The following is an 18,425-nucleotide window of genomic DNA, read 5'->3' as shown; positions in this document are numbered from 1 at the left end:
ATGAACTGTTACGTATTTTACTCTAATCTCTTCTTTTGCTGTCCACTTTTTTATTTTCTTACTGAAAAGGTGTAATTAGTATATTTCTACCTTTGTGTCCTGTACAATGGTTTCTGTATGTGATTTTACCACGTGCTTTCTGTCTTTAAGTTATTTAAAAAAAAAAAGGAGGAAAAAACATATTGTTTCAAACAATCTCTGGCAAACTAGTTAGCAAACAGAACATCTGTCATCTGGATAAGGTGTAGGAAGGAGAAAATAGAGGCATAATTGCTTCAACAGAATCTGTAAAGGTTCAGAATGGAGAGTCCTCCTTGACTGTATGCCAATGAACCATATGTGAAGTGTCAAGAGCATTTCAGGATGCGAATGAATACTGGAGTGACAACATGAATAAATATGAGAACTTGTTTTGAGAAGCCCAAAATAAATGCAATTTTAGATGCAGCTATTATTGGAGAAGTAGTGAAATAAATCAAGGGCAAAGCAAGATATCTTGTAAGTAATACCTACTTTAAAGACTGAGAAATCAACATTTTATTGGCCCCTATTTAAACAGCCAGAAGAAGATGTCTTGCCTATTCTAGTCAACACAAGCATCAGCCTAACTGATTAAGCATAAGTGTACGTGACACTGACAAGCATGGAGCAGCATGTAAGACCCTAAAGAGAAGTGAAAATGCTACAGCTCAGTGGAACCAAGCCGAGTTTGAGGACATCGTATCTACAATACCTACTTCAAAAGTTCCCTGCAAGCTGGAATAGTTGTAAACATGCAACAACAGAAGCCAGATATGACTGGGATGCCAACTGGTATATTCTGTGTGTGTCAAATAAACATTAAAATATATACAGCAAATTTCAAATGTGCAATGCAATACATTAAATTTCATATATGAAAAGAAAACCATAGCTATTAAAACATCAAGACAATAGTAGTTCTTATCTGGTCAGCAGAATAGCAGCATTGTAATGCTTTACTGCGTGCCTGGATAAAGGAAATCCTTCTTAGTATTGTATCAGTTCCTTGACTAGAGAGTCCAAGTGTCCCTGGATGATGGGAAAGGCAAATTCTGAAGGAAGGGCCTACACTGGATTCCTGAAATCAGTTCTGCAGTACTAGCTTGTTTATTAAACCTGTTTATGACTTCACTGTTAAAAGGTTTTCTCATATTTTTCTCAATTCAGAAGTATTATTTTTTTCCATGGTCTTCTCTCCCAGAAACAAACAGATAATATGATTTCAGTATTCAGACAGCTAATTCCAGGAATGATTTATGACAACAGTAGCAACTGAGAAAGAATCACAACATTTCGGTGGATGGCTTTACTAAATAACACTAATGGATTACCTACAGATGCTGCAGAAATCATGGGAGAGACCATCTGGACAGCCTCGTTCTGCTAGCCTTCAGCTATTTCCATCCTCAAGCTGAAAAGACATGAAATATGGACTAAAAGAAGCTCCCTGAAAGTTCTGGTTCCTTCTCCTTTCTCCAAAAAGGAGAAAAAAAAAGCACAAAAAACCTAAACTAATCTGTCGTAATCACTTCAAGGAATAATAGAAGTATACAAATAAGTGGGGAAAAAGGATAAATGACCGCTCAAGAATGAGTAACAGCACTTCAAGAGCTATGAAGTACACAGCACATAACCTATACTTCTCAACTCAGCTGTTTACAAACTCTGCCTGACCTATTTTTAAAAAGTTTAATCCTATCCCTACTTGTATCCCCATTCCACAATGACTTAATCACCTTTTTTTTTGAAGCTCCGTCTGTTTGTACTACTGGGAAAAAGTGGGTTTTGAGAGGTAAAAGCACATATTCTGTGGGATACAGTGGGAAGGAGAAATATACTTTGACTCCAATAATACAGTTAACATCAATGTAAATAAAGCCAGTATTTCTGTCATAAATTATTCATTTTTTAACAGTGAAATCTCTGTTTACCTTTGCCTCCCCCAAAAGACCACCAAATGTTCTTCATGCTTTAAGTACACAATCCTCTAGTCCACCACAATATATTTAGGAACTAAATAAGTATTGTAGTAGATTGTGCATACAATGAGTGGCTGCATGGCAGACTTTAAAGGCAGGTTGTTGAGTCTATCTGGACTCAACAATGAAAGGCTAAGAAATGGTAATTTACTCTTTTCAGTAGTAAATTTAGAGACTTTGAAGATCAAAGCTGATAAAACCCGTTCAGAGATACTTTAACTAAGGAACGGAGAAGAAAGCTCTATTATTTGATTGTTCAATGACTTTAAGTCACAAAGGTGATGTAGTCATGGAGGAATGCAAATTTTGATCCAAAGAGTTATAATTTCTAGAACTGATACAAATTTTGGCATACACTGAATGTAACCACCCTTCAGATCACATGGGAATGCCAGTCTAAACAAAGCACAGCTTCTTTTAAGGCCCAAGTGGTACATGTCCAGCTATGTCCAGCAAATGCAGATATAGCACATGAGACCAGATGCAGGCAGAACTGAAGTCTGTATCTCACGCATGTTGTGATACTTGCACATCACAGCCGTAAAATGGAGGATTTTTTTTTTTTTCAAATATCAAAAAAAGATAAACTGGGTTAATCTTCAAGAAATACAATATTGATTTTATTGCATGAAGCTTTAAGATGATCTGATCTGGAATTTTATGTTCTGACAAGACATGTTCAAGAATGATAAACAAGAAGCGGAACAGAAAAGAGTTGTTAGTGTTAAGTAGAAGACAATGTAGAGAAGAATGAAAACTATTAAGAGTCCAGTCAAACAAAGGCTGAGAGCAGGTATGAGTGTTCTTTATAGATACACCATGGGGTAAAAACAATCAGAGCAAAAATCATCAAGCTCAAAGCCGATTGTAGCACAGGAACAAAACAAAACAAAATAAACCTGAAGAAATACAGTCTAAAAATGCAGAAAAGTTTAACACCTTCAGAAACTGAGGTTCTGGGAGAGGCAAAGGAATAGAAGCAAAGTATGCAACTGACTATGACAGAATTTAATAAAAGCATTATAATGAGACCTTTACCTGAAATTGTAGGTAACAGGACTCAATGCATCATCAGGTCCCTCATGTTCTGTTCTTCCCCTCCTTTTACATTATAGTTAATGCTAATTATTTTTCAGCTATATATTTTTAATACAAGGTACTGCTATAGTTTCATGTTTTTCTTCCTATGAACTCTACTCCCTTGATGTTTTTTAATCTTTCAGTTCTGAGGAAAGACATGGATGCAATAACCTAGCAAAAATAACAATAAAAATGTGTCATGTCTGACTATTCTTAGAAACTCTGACAAAGCATTACACTAAAGATGTGACAGAGCTTTTGCATATATAGCATATATATACCTCTTTACCAACTAAGAGTACATCAACAGAGCATGTGAAAGAAAGCTGGAGATTAATTAGTGCAGTCAATATAATGTAAATAGGAGTTAGTAATCCATTAGAACAACAACCAATTTTATTACATATTTATCATGTATTATGTTAATGAAAAAATTGCAAGCAACCTTAAAAATGGGTTTAGATAGGACTATGAAGCAACACAGCAGAAATTATCCAGGTTAAAACTAAACATTAGTTGGTGTATATTTTAACAGGCAGATGACTTTGGAAAAACAAAAATAGAACATGTAAATTCTTAAGAAAATATATACTCCTGGAAAGTATATATTATATATACTATATATTACTTTATTAGCCCATCTCCACAAAAAGGCAGTAATCACATTAAAAATGAGCCTGCGGGATTCAGATAGGACAAGCATACAACACCAGTCACAGAGAAGTGGTATGTTTCATTAACTTGCAACATTAATAATTTAGTGATACACATTCTGGGCCCTCAAGAAACATGTTTCATGAAACATCAAAGTTTCTAATGGCTTAGAAACTGCACATTTCCAAGTCCAGAGCAGCAGACTTGTTGGAGACTGAGGTGTTCAGTTTGTTTCAAGGACGGACCCAGTAGCAAGGGGGACCAAGTGCCTTCCCCACACCATTCTTCCCATTAAGATCAAATTGACCAGACTCCAGCAAGGGAGCAGAAGGCATACTAAGACCTTGACAACTCTGAGGCATGTGGGTAAGGAGTGAACTATATTTTAAACCTTTGAATAATTATCTGAAAACATGAAAACTTTATGCCACCTAACCAACATAGCTATTCAGTGGATGCAGCTACAGCAGCAAAAATTCATTCCTTCGCAAATCTGAGTCAAGGCACACCAGCAGACAAACATGGTAATTACATCTCCCAGAACTTTTCAGTATACCTAGACCCTTCCTTCTAGTCAGACTGCTCAGGTAAGTGAAATTACGCTTAAACACTGTAGCCATGGCATTGCAAACAATATGTAGTAAGTTCCATGTCTCTAGAACTTAACTGTGTTTCTGAAATCCCAGATGACTGGAAAGATTACCCTGTTAATAAGGCATGATTAAGTCTCAAATACCCTACAATTTTCAATTCAAACAAAGGGATGCAACTGTAGTGTACATAGGTCCTTACTCTCTATACAAATCATTGAGTCAAACATTGGAACAGGCTGCCCAGGGAAATGGTTGAGTCACCATCCCTGGAGGTATTGAAAAGACGTGTAGATGTGGTGCTTAGGGACATGGTTTAGTGGTGGACTTGGCAGTGCTAGGTTAACGGTTGAACTTGATGATCTTAAAGGTCCTTTCGAATCAAAACGATTCTACAACTCTATGGATTTCACTGAAACATCAGTGCTAATAGGATATTGTTTAACAAAGCAACTTGTAAAAAAGGTACTAAATATACAAATAACACAAACATGAAATATCCTACACCAGGATAACTAGAGGAAGATAAAGCAAGCAGAATCAAAGAAAAATACTGAGGAAAACATGAGTTCTATAGTCTCTGCATGTTCCTGGCAAATAATGAATAGTGACAATTGATAGTGCATCTTTACTGAAGCACATTCAAAGATCTTACAGGTTAGCCTCTTTTATCACGTTTGTGTTCTACCGTTAAATCTTAAAGTGTACCCAAATTTTACAGCTTTCTGAAGATACCACTAGAGAAAATACAGAAGAGGCAGATCAGTTTCTCTGGGCACTCTTTTAAAATTAATTCTTTTTATAAATATTTTTTTATCGTCTTTCTTTTATAAAATGTTAATATGCTAGAGACAGAGATATTTTCTCATAGAAACATCCCAGCCTTAGCAAGTTACCCAACATAGAGTTATTGATTTAAGACAGAGTTTTATTTTCCAAGTATTAATTGTTTCTTTTCTTAGTGCTGCACTGGACATTGCACAAGATATTATTCAGGAGAAAATCAGGAGTGGAACACTATAAAGAAAATAATTTAATGAGAATTAGAAATCCATAAAAGACTTGCAAATTTTCTGTTTCTCTCTTGCATGTGGTCAGAGTAATCACATAATAAGGTAGTTGTAGTGGAGACCTTAAGTCTTTCAGAAAACATCAAATAACTCAGGGATATACAATGAGGTCTCTCCTTTCTAGGTCACTTCTTTGAATAAAGCCCAAGTTAAGAATTGAAAATCACTACCATCTGAACATTTCATGACTGTTTGGTAGCCAATATGCAATGTCAACAGTGTCAGTTCAGTTCCTAGTGAAGTACATAAAAAAAAAAGTTCCAATCCATCGCTCTTAAAGGAAATCTGAGCAGAGAGCAACATGGATATAAAGACACGATGATTCATACCAACATTAAAACCTTCCCAGGTTATGTAATATGGAAATTATGTTCTTTACACAATCCAAAGATGAACTGACAATCTTGGTTACCCTAACATTTCACAAAGTTAATAAATTAACAAGCCCAATGATAACGTTCTCTCTCAGTTGAAAATGCAGCGCTGCTACATCGGCTGGTCTTCCCATTCCTTCCTGGATTTTTCTCCAGCCACTATTTTGCATGGAGCACAACCTCTCTTCCTCACCTTCTTGGTCCATCTTTCCTGAAAGCCTATACCCATCTACTGCAGCACTCCAGTCGTGAGAAATTCCACCATGCCTCTGGAATCCCAGTGAGGTCACAGCTCTGCAACTGTGCATGGACTTCCAAGTCACCACTTGTTTCCCATGTTGTATGCATTTGGGTACTGATTTTCACATGGGGAAGGTGAGAGCCTCCTCATCATGACGTCTCCCAAACACTTCTTCACTGTCCCACATGTCTTCCCTTCTCTTCAGGTTATCACAATCCTTCCCTGACATAATTAGGTTAAAGCTCTCATCACAAGATTAGAAGCTTGTTGTCAAATACATTCTTGTGCCACTTTATCGACAATCCTGTTTCTTTTCAGCAGGCCTTGTTCCTCAAAGAGGGCTCCACAGTGAAAGAAGCCAAAAGCCCGGCCTGTGACACCAGCTCTAGACCCAAGTGTTGATCTGAAAATTTGTCTACTCCTCCTTGAGCCTTTCCTCTTCACCAGCAGGACAGAGACCACCACCTGAGCCCCATGCCCTTAACCCTCACCAGAGCCCTGTAGTCAGTCTTTATACACTCCAGGTCACTCTGGCAGAACCACAGGTGCTCAAATGAATGAGCAACAAGTGACAGTAGCCTGAGGGTCAGAAATGCTTTGGGAGTCATGCCACAACCTCTTGGATCCAAGTGCCTAGCAAGCAGCAAGTCTCCCAAAACACCAAGTCAGGTTGGCAGAGGAATGCCCCAATTTCCTTTAGGAGACATTCTCCAGTAACTATCACCCTTCTTTTCTTCTTCACCTTGGCTGAGGTGCAGCTGCCTCTCACGCTTCCCATGATAGAAGTCATCTTCCTCACACTTTTCCCAGGTGCTTCTGGGGATAACTTTTTCAGGGATCTTCTGGGAGCAGCTGTGGGTTAGCTTGTGCAGCCTGCTGCAGGCTTTTACTCCTGTCAGCTCTAACAATTGGCTCCTGGTGGCTGCTCCTTTATCAGCTAGCACTTAAACATCTTGACTACAACTGCTGATCAGGGAGCATCAAGCACCTATTCAACTGCCTAGGAAGGATTGATATAACCAATGGGCAAGAGGGCAATAAACAGAGGCAGCCAAAAGAGTCACAGCAGTTTCCAGACTTCTTCAGAAGAACTTAAGAGTAATAAAAAAAAAATAATTAGGGAACAGTAAATTCCTTCTTACGTGAATAATCAGAGTGTATATTCATGAACACTATTAAACATTTCATGTACAGATAATGCAAACCCAAGAGTTCTAGAAGAAATGGATAATGCTCCTTACAAACATTAAAATTCATTCATAACTTGGATGGCATCTGGTTTAATCCTCAATAACATTTTGAGAAAATTAAAAATTACATAAAATCACAGTAGCCCTCATGAAACAAATTAAACCATAGTTATTTAACAGAGGAAATGCACCATCCAGAGAAGCTTTCCAGCAAGGTACCAGACGAACCTATACCTAGGCAGGTGGCAGGTATATGTCACCTAAAACGCAAGACACGGCTCCAACCAAAGTTAGGCTTAATAGAGTAAATTACTAAATAAAATTCTTTCATCTGTAGCATGCATGAGATCAGACCATGTGAACATAATATTGCAGTTTGGCCACATAATCTGTGAATCTACAAGAGAACTGCAGTGACACAAAATACCAAAAAAAATCGGCATATTGCCAACTCGCATAAAACATTAAAAACAATGAAAATACCAAAGCATTTCTATTATTATTCTTTGCAGCATATATTGCAGCAGTGAATAATACTGATTATATTAATATGTTTCTGATATAGTACATTTAAGAGGAAAAATAAAAAGTGATAAAGCATTCTGCTTTGATGTGGGCAGTTTGTCGCTATAATCCAAGGATTTAACAGGAAACAAATCATGCACTGACTTCAAAGTGGATGTTAGTAAGTCCCTCCTGCAACTGGGAAGCTAGTCAAGAAGAGATTTTTGTCTTAATCTACAACTTTCGTTCTGGATAAGAAAATTTATACACATTTCTTTGTGGGAAGTAATCTGACAGGCTGATAATTTTTAAACTCAGCATGCAGTTTCACAACAGTTTTAGCCCTACACTTTAGCTTAAAGAATGAAGCTAGGACAGTTCTCATAATTCCCACCTTTTAAATGTTGCACAATCCTTATTCTTTTCTTTGAGAAGACACTGGCATTTATCTCAGTTCTTAAAAAGCAGATCCAGTAGCTAAACCAGAATAAAACCAATGCAAAAAAAAAAACCAAAAAAACCCCCAGAAAAATATATATTTATCAACAAGTTTAGCTCTCTGATATTTCACTGTGGAATAATAGGGACCAACTGTGCAGGAGGAAGGAATGAGATCATTACAGAGATGACTGGCTTAAATGCTGTGAAACCTTCCTTACAGTTGCACCACCAGTTCCCAGTTTCTGTCTGAAATAAGGCTAGTGGGATTCAAACCATAAAGTTATACTTGTGGTCCCACTTCTGTAATACTGAATTACAAGAAATAGTTATTAAAACCACCTGTCATTAAGTTCCTGGTCAAATAAAACAGAAATAAAAAAAGGGGATTTTCTCAAAAAAAAACATTTCATAAAATTTACTGATATTCAATTACCTTTTTCTCAGCTCATCTTCTCCCTCAAACACACCACAGAAATGCCGTAAAAGGCTGAAGTTATTTTTTAGATATCAGACAAGATTTTATTCCTTCAGCTCTTCACCAGATTTTTCCAGTTTCATTGTGTACTATTTCTATTGCAATTCTGTTTGAATGATTGTGAATGTAATTCTTCCTGTTCCACATTCAACTGTTTAAACACAGTAAGGTGTTAAAATTAGTGTAAACACTTGTGGTGGCAGATGCTGATATCTTAAAATGGCCACCGGTGGACCTGTCTCATAATTATTCATAACGAGCAGGAATGTGGCAGAACTGTTCTGAAGCGACTTCAGCACCACAGTTTTCCCATTCTCGATGAAAAGTGGTTGCATTCAATAAATTACTGTGCTAAGATCTTGTTTCTTCCACTCCTGGCTTGTGATAAGGACTATACACACCCCAAGGATTTATGCACTAAAGCTAATTTACTGAGTTAAACAGCCATCAAAATCAGCACTGCTCTGAGCTTAATAACCCGCTACAGACTTATAAAGCATTCTGTAAGAACACTACTGACTGTTGAAATAATGCTCTCTTTTAATTTTGCAATACAGGAGAGCAAAATAAGGTATATGAAAGAGAAAGACAAATAGCCTTCCAGAAAAGGGGAAAAGTAAACCATTACACTCTGCAGTGCATTAACTGCTCTATTGGAGCAAGTAGCTTAATTTTTCTTCATTTCTTATAATCAACAAGCAAGTGTCTGGGTAAATAAAGGAATTGGTGCTGCATATGTTTGGCTATTATTCCGATCCACCACAAAGTACTGGTATTCTCTGCTTTCTTGAGTCCTCACTCCGCACTGCACAGTAGAAACATTTTCTTCTCTCCAGCAAAACAATGTCAAGAAAGCCTTAGAAAAAACTTTCATATTCACCTACTTAGTAACTAGTATCAAAATAAATTTACCATAGAAGACAAAAAAGTAAACACTGGACTGTAATGCCAGGTTAACAAGGAATTTAGTTTTATCAATGGCAAAAATTCTGCTCAAGTCTTTATTTTGCATGTATTTCTTGATACAAAAAGAAGCCAATGCTGTATCTCACCTAGTACATCTCAGCTGTTGCAAAATATCATAAAACATATTTAATATAATTTTGAAATCCAGAAGCTAGCAGAGAACATATGAAAATGTGCCAAATGAATGCCAGGAGATAAAAATTAACGCAGGTTGTGACTTAAACTGAAATCTCATTCATTCTCCCTCATTCCTGTCTTAAAATGAACAAGGTTTTTGTGTTAACACAACATGTGGCCAAGACCTGCGTTTTCAGAATGTATTTATCAATGCCTAACAGTTTTCCTGATCTAAAATTTGCATGTCCTTTACGTTGAGTTTAGCAGAAAGTATATATATTACTTGTTTAGAAATATGGTTTATTTAGAGCACATACTTCTGTATAATGTTGCCATACAGTATGTATTGCTATACATAACACATAGAATGTATACTATGTATTGTACTATATGCAAGTATAGTATGTATCTATCAAAAGAAGGTGTGATCGCTCTCCAAAGGGGAAAACTGTCTGTTCATATTATTCTGGTGAAGTAGTCTGTCTGAGGTGGAACGCACTGGAGAGATGTTTGTCCCTTCTTTAAAAGTAACTGAAAATGTCAGGAAGTGTTTCTGCAGTGCATAGTGGAGTCAGGACAGCAAGCTGCGAGCTTGTATCACAAATGAAGAGAGAGATTCCAGAGAAAACAAATGGGATCTCAACACAAGCCTCAGAAATGCTGAAGAGAGATATTTTTCCCGAAGACCAAGGAAGGACAGCAAAGAGCTCACTGCAATCCAGAAAGGCACTAAAAATTGATGGTCAGAGAGAAAGCATGAGGAAAGAACCTGTCTTGCAAGGACCCAGCGTTTCCATTCCTTCTCACTCAGCAATACTTCTGTTTTCTATTTTACAGGATAACCAGTTGTGTCTTCTGGTGCAAGCAGATGCATGTCAAAAACCTGGCACTCAGGGTCTTATCATGTAGCCTTTCCTTACCAAATTATTTTCATAATTTGTTTGTAGACTTCAGCACAGAAAAAAAAAAGAAAGAAAGAAAGAAAGAGGTGTCTGTCAAAGACATCTGCCTTGACTGACAAAACAAACTGAGTACAAATCCCATGAACACAACACCAGTACACTGTGGTTTCAATCAAAAAAGGAGAAGATTCCATTAACTTGTAAATACTTCTAAGATGAAAGAAATTTTCTTCTCCAAAAATGTGTTCTTATGCTATCACATTGTTTATCCTTTCATTAAGTTTTCAGCCAACATAGTCCCAAAAAAGATGATGGCAGCTCTTTCAGAGAGATGCTACATCTTGTCGTTTTTAAAGAACCCTCAGATGTGGAAACCCACTGACTCACAAAACCGTTACGCCACACAAGGAACAGGTTCCATACAGACCAGAAGCCTTTGTTTGCAAAAAGTTAAGCATCTCTGCTGCTGTAGTTCAATAGGTAAAATGCTTATTTATATTCAGTAAACCGGAGGTTTTTGGCATAAGAGCCTAGCAGCAATTTTTTTTGTTTATTAGGCTCTGCTCAAAAAGTCATTACAGAGGTATGTGTTGTATGTGTTATGGCCCTCTAGGCACAGACTACTCCGTGACCTCAATAAATGAATTTCTCTTTTAGTTTTATATTCTAATTGTAGTCCAAGAAGCCAAATCACATATCACAGAGCTGTGTAATATGCTAATAAAAAATTTATAATTTAAGCCATTCTCCCATTTCAAATGTAGACTTACATCAGTTGCAATAACCACCAACAAAAGCAATAAAGTAACTGTGAAGTGACATGCAATTGCATACATTACAATGGCACGATACAAGATACAATTTAAGCATAAAATGTTTTATCTTAAATAATGCTGTTTAGGACGTAAATACAGATATCTACAAATACATAAAACAAGGTTTGACAACCACCCCACAAAACCTAAAGTTTTAACAATTAATAGCAGTAAAGTGACTAATTTTTTCTTCACTTTACTGAAGTCATAACCAAAACAGGTTATCATGTTTGGTTTTTATCTCTAAAGGGCTAGAAAAGAAACTGTGGAAGAATCCCCCAGTATGGTACAAATAATAGGTAATGAATCTGGAAAATATCTGTTTGTGTTCTGACAATGTGTTTGTCTGCTAGGGAAGCATTCTGTAAATATGTCTTATATGTACAAGTAGTTATGTAAGTAAGCTATATGTAAGTTAATGGCTGGCATTTTCCCAAGCTGTTAACATACACTGGTACACTGAATTACTCTTACACAATTGGTTAAGCTTTTTACTGGAAAAAAAAAAAATTAACTTAGTTTACTTAGTCCAGGGTGCTTTTTGGCTTGAAACAAAACAGATAAACTCCTAAAACATTCCCTTAGCATTAGGACTGAGTAGCACAGAATCTGATTATTCTTTTGTTGTTTTTAATCAAAAAAGCTAATGCAAATAAACCTCACCAAGAATCATATTTACAACTCCATGTTGACTTGAAATTGAATGATGAAAAACAATTTCCGTGTCAAGCTGTGGGTCAGAATAATGTGTCATACAGTACTTCAGCCATTGAAGCCAACTCTCTGTTTGCTTCAGTAACACAAATGTGAGGATGAATTCTGGCACTTGGCAGCCTATGATAAGTTATGACCAGACTAATACTCATCAGTGGAGCAATAACTGATTGAACAGTAAAAATGTACTGAAGAAAGGTGATGAACATTCTGAGAAGGAAAGATTTAAAAATCACAACAGTCTCTATAGTTCATGGCAGAGTAATTCTGCAGTTCCTTGTTTTAAATTATCCCAGCAAACTATCCAATACCAATTTTATCCAACATTTCCCAGTAGAATACTTGCAATACGAAACCATAGCAAAAACAAACGTATATGAACTTGGATATAGCTAGTAGCAAATTAAGTACAGTAACCTTGATACTACTGTCAGTCTGTATTTAACAGGATGGATGCTCTTCTGTGCCATGCTCCCAGTCTGTACAGCTGAGAGAGATGAGGCCTTTCAGGGATCCGCCCATACTCACTGATTTTCCACTTACATCTGACACTTCAGAGGAACCAAGAGTCTCTTTCAAAAGGGGCCACCTTTTCATAATACTGAACGATCATCTGCCCATTGAGAACAAGATACATTTGACAGAGTGCTTCATTTTCTTATATCCCACACTGCAGCAGAAATGAAACACATCATCTAGCAATACATTACAAGTGCACATCTAAGTAGAGCCAGTTTCCACCCTTTTTCTCGTGCTGAGTACCAGGAGAGGAACAGAATGGGATAAGTAGACTTGACACGACCTGCGAACAGCAGTTCAGCTAAAGAAGCTCTTATTACACACCACTCAGATGGAACTAAAGGACTCAAACTGTAGGAATGAATGTAAAACAATAGCTTGGTTCTCAGTGATGCTGAGCACCCTCAGATGATGTGCAAAGCCCTAGTTATCAGAGACCTTCCCCCAACAGGTACAGAGCAACTTAACTTAGGTACTAGTTATTATTAGCTATATTTAATACTGACAGAAGACATTCAGTAGATTAAAGGACTAGGTCTTAAAAACTTTTAAAGAGTTTCTGAACAAGAGTTTCAGAACAAGAACTATATGACCATGTACTGTTGCCTTAATCAGTTTATCATATCTGTCACTACCATATAGAATAAGATTGATCTCCTTTAGCACATTACTATTTAATATGCACATAGAATCAGATAGAATGTAAACCAACATCCAAATTAAATTTCTGTTCACATTTAAGAAATATTGTGAAAACCCTGATTCAATGCAATATAAAAACAAAAGAATAAATAGCTTGATCATAGATTAGCTGTCAATTTTCAAATATGAGAATGACATCATTCAAAGTTAATTTTCAGATTATGTAAACTTACATAAGGAATGAATATCAAAGAATGTTTTTAATTTTAAATTCTAAAAATTGTCCAACTTCTAATACTTAATTACAAGCAATTTTAAGCTACAACTTTAATTCAAAGGATGACTGACTGGGTCAAACACCACCCTACTGTTTTATTAAACCACGTTTCAAGGAGTTTGATTCAGTACAGCTAAACAACAGCCCACGTTCAGAAAACTAACAATTGGATTGCAACTAGCTCATCCATGACCAAAACTAAACTCCTCTGAAGTTTAAAATAAATCATCTTGAATTCAGAGCAGCACATTAAGCAAATCTGAAACAGAGTTGGAGGTATGGAGATATAACTGCCTATTAAAATCCAGAATGTTTTTTCCACTTCACAGCTATCTCAGTAACGATACGTTTTAGCTATAAAAACAAATTGACAGAACTGGACGGACTTCTGGAAACAGAAGTTGTTTTCTCCAGCAATACTGGAGAAATGTTAACTGCACTTACCATCTGTGAAAGGGTGATAACACTTATGTAGAGTCCTCACAGGGATATCGGTCAGGTTTAAATAATATTTTTAATGTGCTTTGAAGATGAAACATTCAATAAGAACACAGTTCATTATTCATTTACTTTAGGAAAATTACAATTCTTTACAACAAAAACAAGAAACAGTAATTGTAATATCATTGCATAGTAGGAATAATATAAAATTATATACTTAAATTCTGTATAAAAGTTAATCTGCAGCTTTTCATAAATTTCCCCATTCTGATGGTTTTAAACCAAATTTCAGTACTTCGGAGGTTTGAAAGCATCTATCTTTAAATTTCCAGGCATAATCCATAACCCGGAACTCAGGCCTAGTCACAGATATTTCCCAAAGCAGAGAATCCTCACTCAACTTTCTTCTCAAGAGAAGAAACCATCCTTCTTGACATAACATGTTCTTGACTTCAAAGAAAGAATACTCCCTCAGTTCCATCTGTACCAGAAAAGTACTTATTCTCTTCAGCGAGGGAGGTATACTATACTACTGGAAGAAGGATTACATAAAAGTCTGTCAATTTAAGGATGTTAGAACTATGTTAAAGCTCTCTATTATTACATCAGAAACTCCAAATTATTTTCCAGTTTCTTTGGTTTAATGAATGATACTGAAGAATTTTTTTTTCCCCACCTCAAGTTTAGTGCTGCGTAACATCATTTCTAGATGGGGGGCTTGCTTGTATAAATTGAAAAGTGCTGTCCCACTAACAAGTAATACTATTCATTGTATCCATTGTAACAGAAATAGAGGAATAATATTATAAGGAGTAAAGAAAGAATGGTTAAGAAATATAACTAAAAATACTTATTTCTCAATACTTCTTCATAAGGGATAAAGAAGTGAATTGTTCCTCAAAGAAAACTAAAATAACATATGTTGTAGTTACAAACTATATTTTCAGTGGCTCAGGGGAAAAAAAAAATATCTACAGAGACAGCTAAAGGTAGGATAGATGAAGAGAGAGGAGGACAGGGAACAAAAATCAGTTTGTCCTTAGCTATCGACCATTGTTCTTACATAATTTACTTCAGAAAGTTTGAGGAACAAAAACAATTTCTGTATTTTAGGTGACTAAGTACTATTAGACTTCTTTAAAAACATGTTGGGGTGGGGGGAGAAGGAATAGCTTAAAAATAAAATGTGAGAGGAAAAAAAAAAAATCACTGACACTCATTGGGCTAGCAAGCAGAGGAGAGGCAAGAGAACAGTTTCATTGAGGCAGAAAGAAAAATTATTGTAGAAAAATCAGTAGCTGGGACTATAAAGGACAACTGCTAAAGAAACAAAGGAACTTAAATGTCTGCTTCCAGATCATAACTCCTGCCACGCAGGCAGCACAGTGTCTATTTATCACTTGCAAGACTGGATTTCAAGAGAAGAATCCAAAAGCAGAGCAGGCTTTAATCACACATGAGCCATCAGCAAATGAACGCCTTGGAAAGCAGAGATGAAGGAAAGGAATGAAGACTCAAATAAAAGCAAGCCAGCAGGGCTGAAGAGCAGTTACTAGAAGCATCATTCAAGAAGCTGAAATCATGTCCAAATGGAGAAAATAGGATAATAAATTCTGACAGGCTCAATGTAAAAAACACAAGGAAGACTGGCCAAGAAGGAACAACTAGTAAAACACATGAAAATGAGTAATAAATCTTCCCTCAAATACATCCAGAGATCCCTTCTAGAGACTTCGCAGAATGAAAGGATGAGCACGACAGGAACATGCAAAGTCAACAAGGCAATTGCTGAGAATCTAAATGACTTATTTGAATTTGTATTCAGTGCAGAGAATAGTCTGAGAGGGCATGGAGAGTGACCAGCTAGAGGAACCGTCTCAAACTGAAGTACGCATAGAAAAGATTGTGTAACTAATTGAAAAAAGAACAGTTCATGAGAAACAAATGTCATTTATCCAGGAATAAATTAACTCAGGAGTGAATCAGTAAACCACAAACTGCAATATGTAACGTCTGCTCTAAAATCACCTCAGAATGTGAGGCCTGGAAGGTGGCAGATGCAATGATAACTTCTAGAAAGGTTCCTATATTTACTACTCTAACAAGTAACAGAAGTGGCACACACAAAAAATATTATACACAACAGACTAGTCAACATAGCTTTTGTAAAGGGAAGTCTTGTTTGACAAGTGATAGAATCACAGAACAATTTAGTGTGGAAGGGACCTCTCTAGATGACCTCATCACAATCAGACTTAAAAAAGGGCTGATTTCTATTAGGTTGCTCAGTGCCTTGTCCAGTGACTTCTGAATATATCCAAGAATGGAGATCCCACAATCTCTCTAGACACCTGTTCTGGTGTTTGACCACCCTCAAAGTGAAAAAAATAATTGTTCTTTACATCATATTTTAATTTGAATGTTTAATGTGAATTATAATGTGAGGAGACTCTGAGAAGAGCCTGTCTGCCTTCCCAACACTCTCCCATTAGCTAGTTGAAGACAGCAATGCTGAGGGTGCTGGCAGATGTCACTGTGAGGCCGCTCTCTAACTAATCTTCAGAAGGTCTCCCGTGAGCCTCCTCCTCTGCTTAACGCTAAACAAACCCATCTCTCTCAGCCTTTTCTTGTATCTTATGTGCTGAAACCCCCGAACATCTTTGAAGCCCTCTACTGGTCTTGTTTCAGTGTATTAATGTTTTTTGTTGTTGTTGTTGCACTGCAGAACCCGCAACTGAGCCCAGTATCCTAGAACTGGTCTCACAAGCACCGAACAGAAGGGAAGAATCACTTCCATCAATCTGCTGGCTACATTCTTACTAACACAGCCGAGTATGTAGTTGGACTTCATCACTGCAAGGGCAACCAGATGACTCATGTTCAGCCAAGAATTATCTGCAGATTTGCTGCAGTGTACTTCCTCCCATCACCCAGGGCATTACTGAAGACATTAAAACATTACCAGGCCCCCCTATCTACCTCTGAGGAACACTAGCCACCTGTTGGATTTTGTACCACTGATCACAACACTTTGAGACCAGGAGTCTAGTCAGTTTTCTACCCACACCCCTCTGATTTGGCTGTAAGGATATTATTGGAGGTCTTGCTAGAATCAAGGTAAAAAATATTACTTGATTTCCTCTTATCCACAACACTAGCCATCTGATCAGAGAAGAATGGCCAGGCACAGTGTGCCCTATCTAAAACATGCTGGCTGCTTCCCATTACCTTCTTATTCTTCATCCGGACAGAGTTTCTAAAAGAACTGGCTCCATAATCTTCCTGATGACAGAGTGGAGGCAGAGCAGACTATAATTCCCTGGGTCCTCTTCTTTGTCCTTCCTGAAGAAAGCTGTGACATTTGCCCTTTTCCAGTCATCAGGAACTTTTCTCAAATGCTATGACCTTTTAAAGGGGTTAGAGAGTGGCCTCACAGTGACATCTACCATCACCCTCAGCAGCCTTGGAGGCATTTCACCTGGTCCTATGGACTTTTGCATGTTCAATCAGTTTATATTGTCACTGACTTGATCTTCTACCGCAGGTAACACTTAACTCCTGCAGACTCTACCGTGAAGTCAGAGAGGCTTGAGGACAAACCACACTGGTAAAACTTGAGGTGAAAGTGGCATTGTCTCTCTTTCTTTCCTGTATCCCTTGCTATGAGGTCTCCTGCCTCACTGAGGACTGGAACCACCGTTCCCTTGGTTTTGCTTTTGTTGCTAATGCACTGCAGAAGCATACCATAACGCTTGTAAGTGGTAACAGTGAACTGGAGAAAGGAAATGTGATCAATATTGTTAATTTGGACTTCCAAAGGGAATCTCCTTGGAGAACAACTCTCTTCTGCTGCATAAATTTAATGGATAGACTCAGCTCTGGAAAGACCTGTTGACAGAAAATAAACACTTCTGCAAGTGTTTCATAAAGGTCTAATTTCAATATATTTTTAGGGTAAGTAGGAATACTTTTTATTACCCGTCCACAATTTTACTAAAAAGCTGCCTTCCAGCGCTACTTTTTTTAAAAAAAGTAGTTTCATCTATCAATTTTAAATGCAAAATATTACTGTCAAAGAATAATAAAAGCTTCACACTTGCCAATTTACTTTTCATCACCATTTTTTTTTGCACATGTGCACCACTTAGCATCAAAGATTGTTCCAGTTTCAAAGTAAGAATTTCCTGGCTGGCAATGTAAAAACCAGAACAATACCTCTTTGCATTTGGCCACGTCACGTGCAAGAGAGAAATATAAAAGGGTACTCAGGCGAACAGCTCTAGCAGTGTTCTTTGCACTATTTGAAAGACTCATGTTGCCTAAAGTTAAAAGGTAAAGGTAAATTGTGCATTCCTAATGCAGAAGAAATACTTGCTTCAGCTCGTTGAACTAAAGCGATTGTTCAACAAGTGC

At 37.1% G+C, this 18,425-nt stretch overlaps 1 protein-coding gene across 1 annotated transcript in view; it reads right to left on the bottom strand.

The window, feature by feature from the left end:
- DMD (dystrophin) overlaps positions 1–18,425 on the bottom strand; it is a 1,374,504-nt gene that overhangs the window by 903,254 nt on the left and 452,825 nt on the right.

This window comes from Nyctibius grandis, chromosome 2 (assembly GCF_013368605.1).
Source record: "Nyctibius grandis isolate bNycGra1 chromosome 2, bNycGra1.pri, whole genome shotgun sequence".
NCBI classification, from domain to species: Eukaryota; Metazoa; Chordata; class Aves; order Nyctibiiformes; family Nyctibiidae; genus Nyctibius; species Nyctibius grandis.
This window is presented reverse-complemented; position numbering and strand designations above follow the sequence as displayed.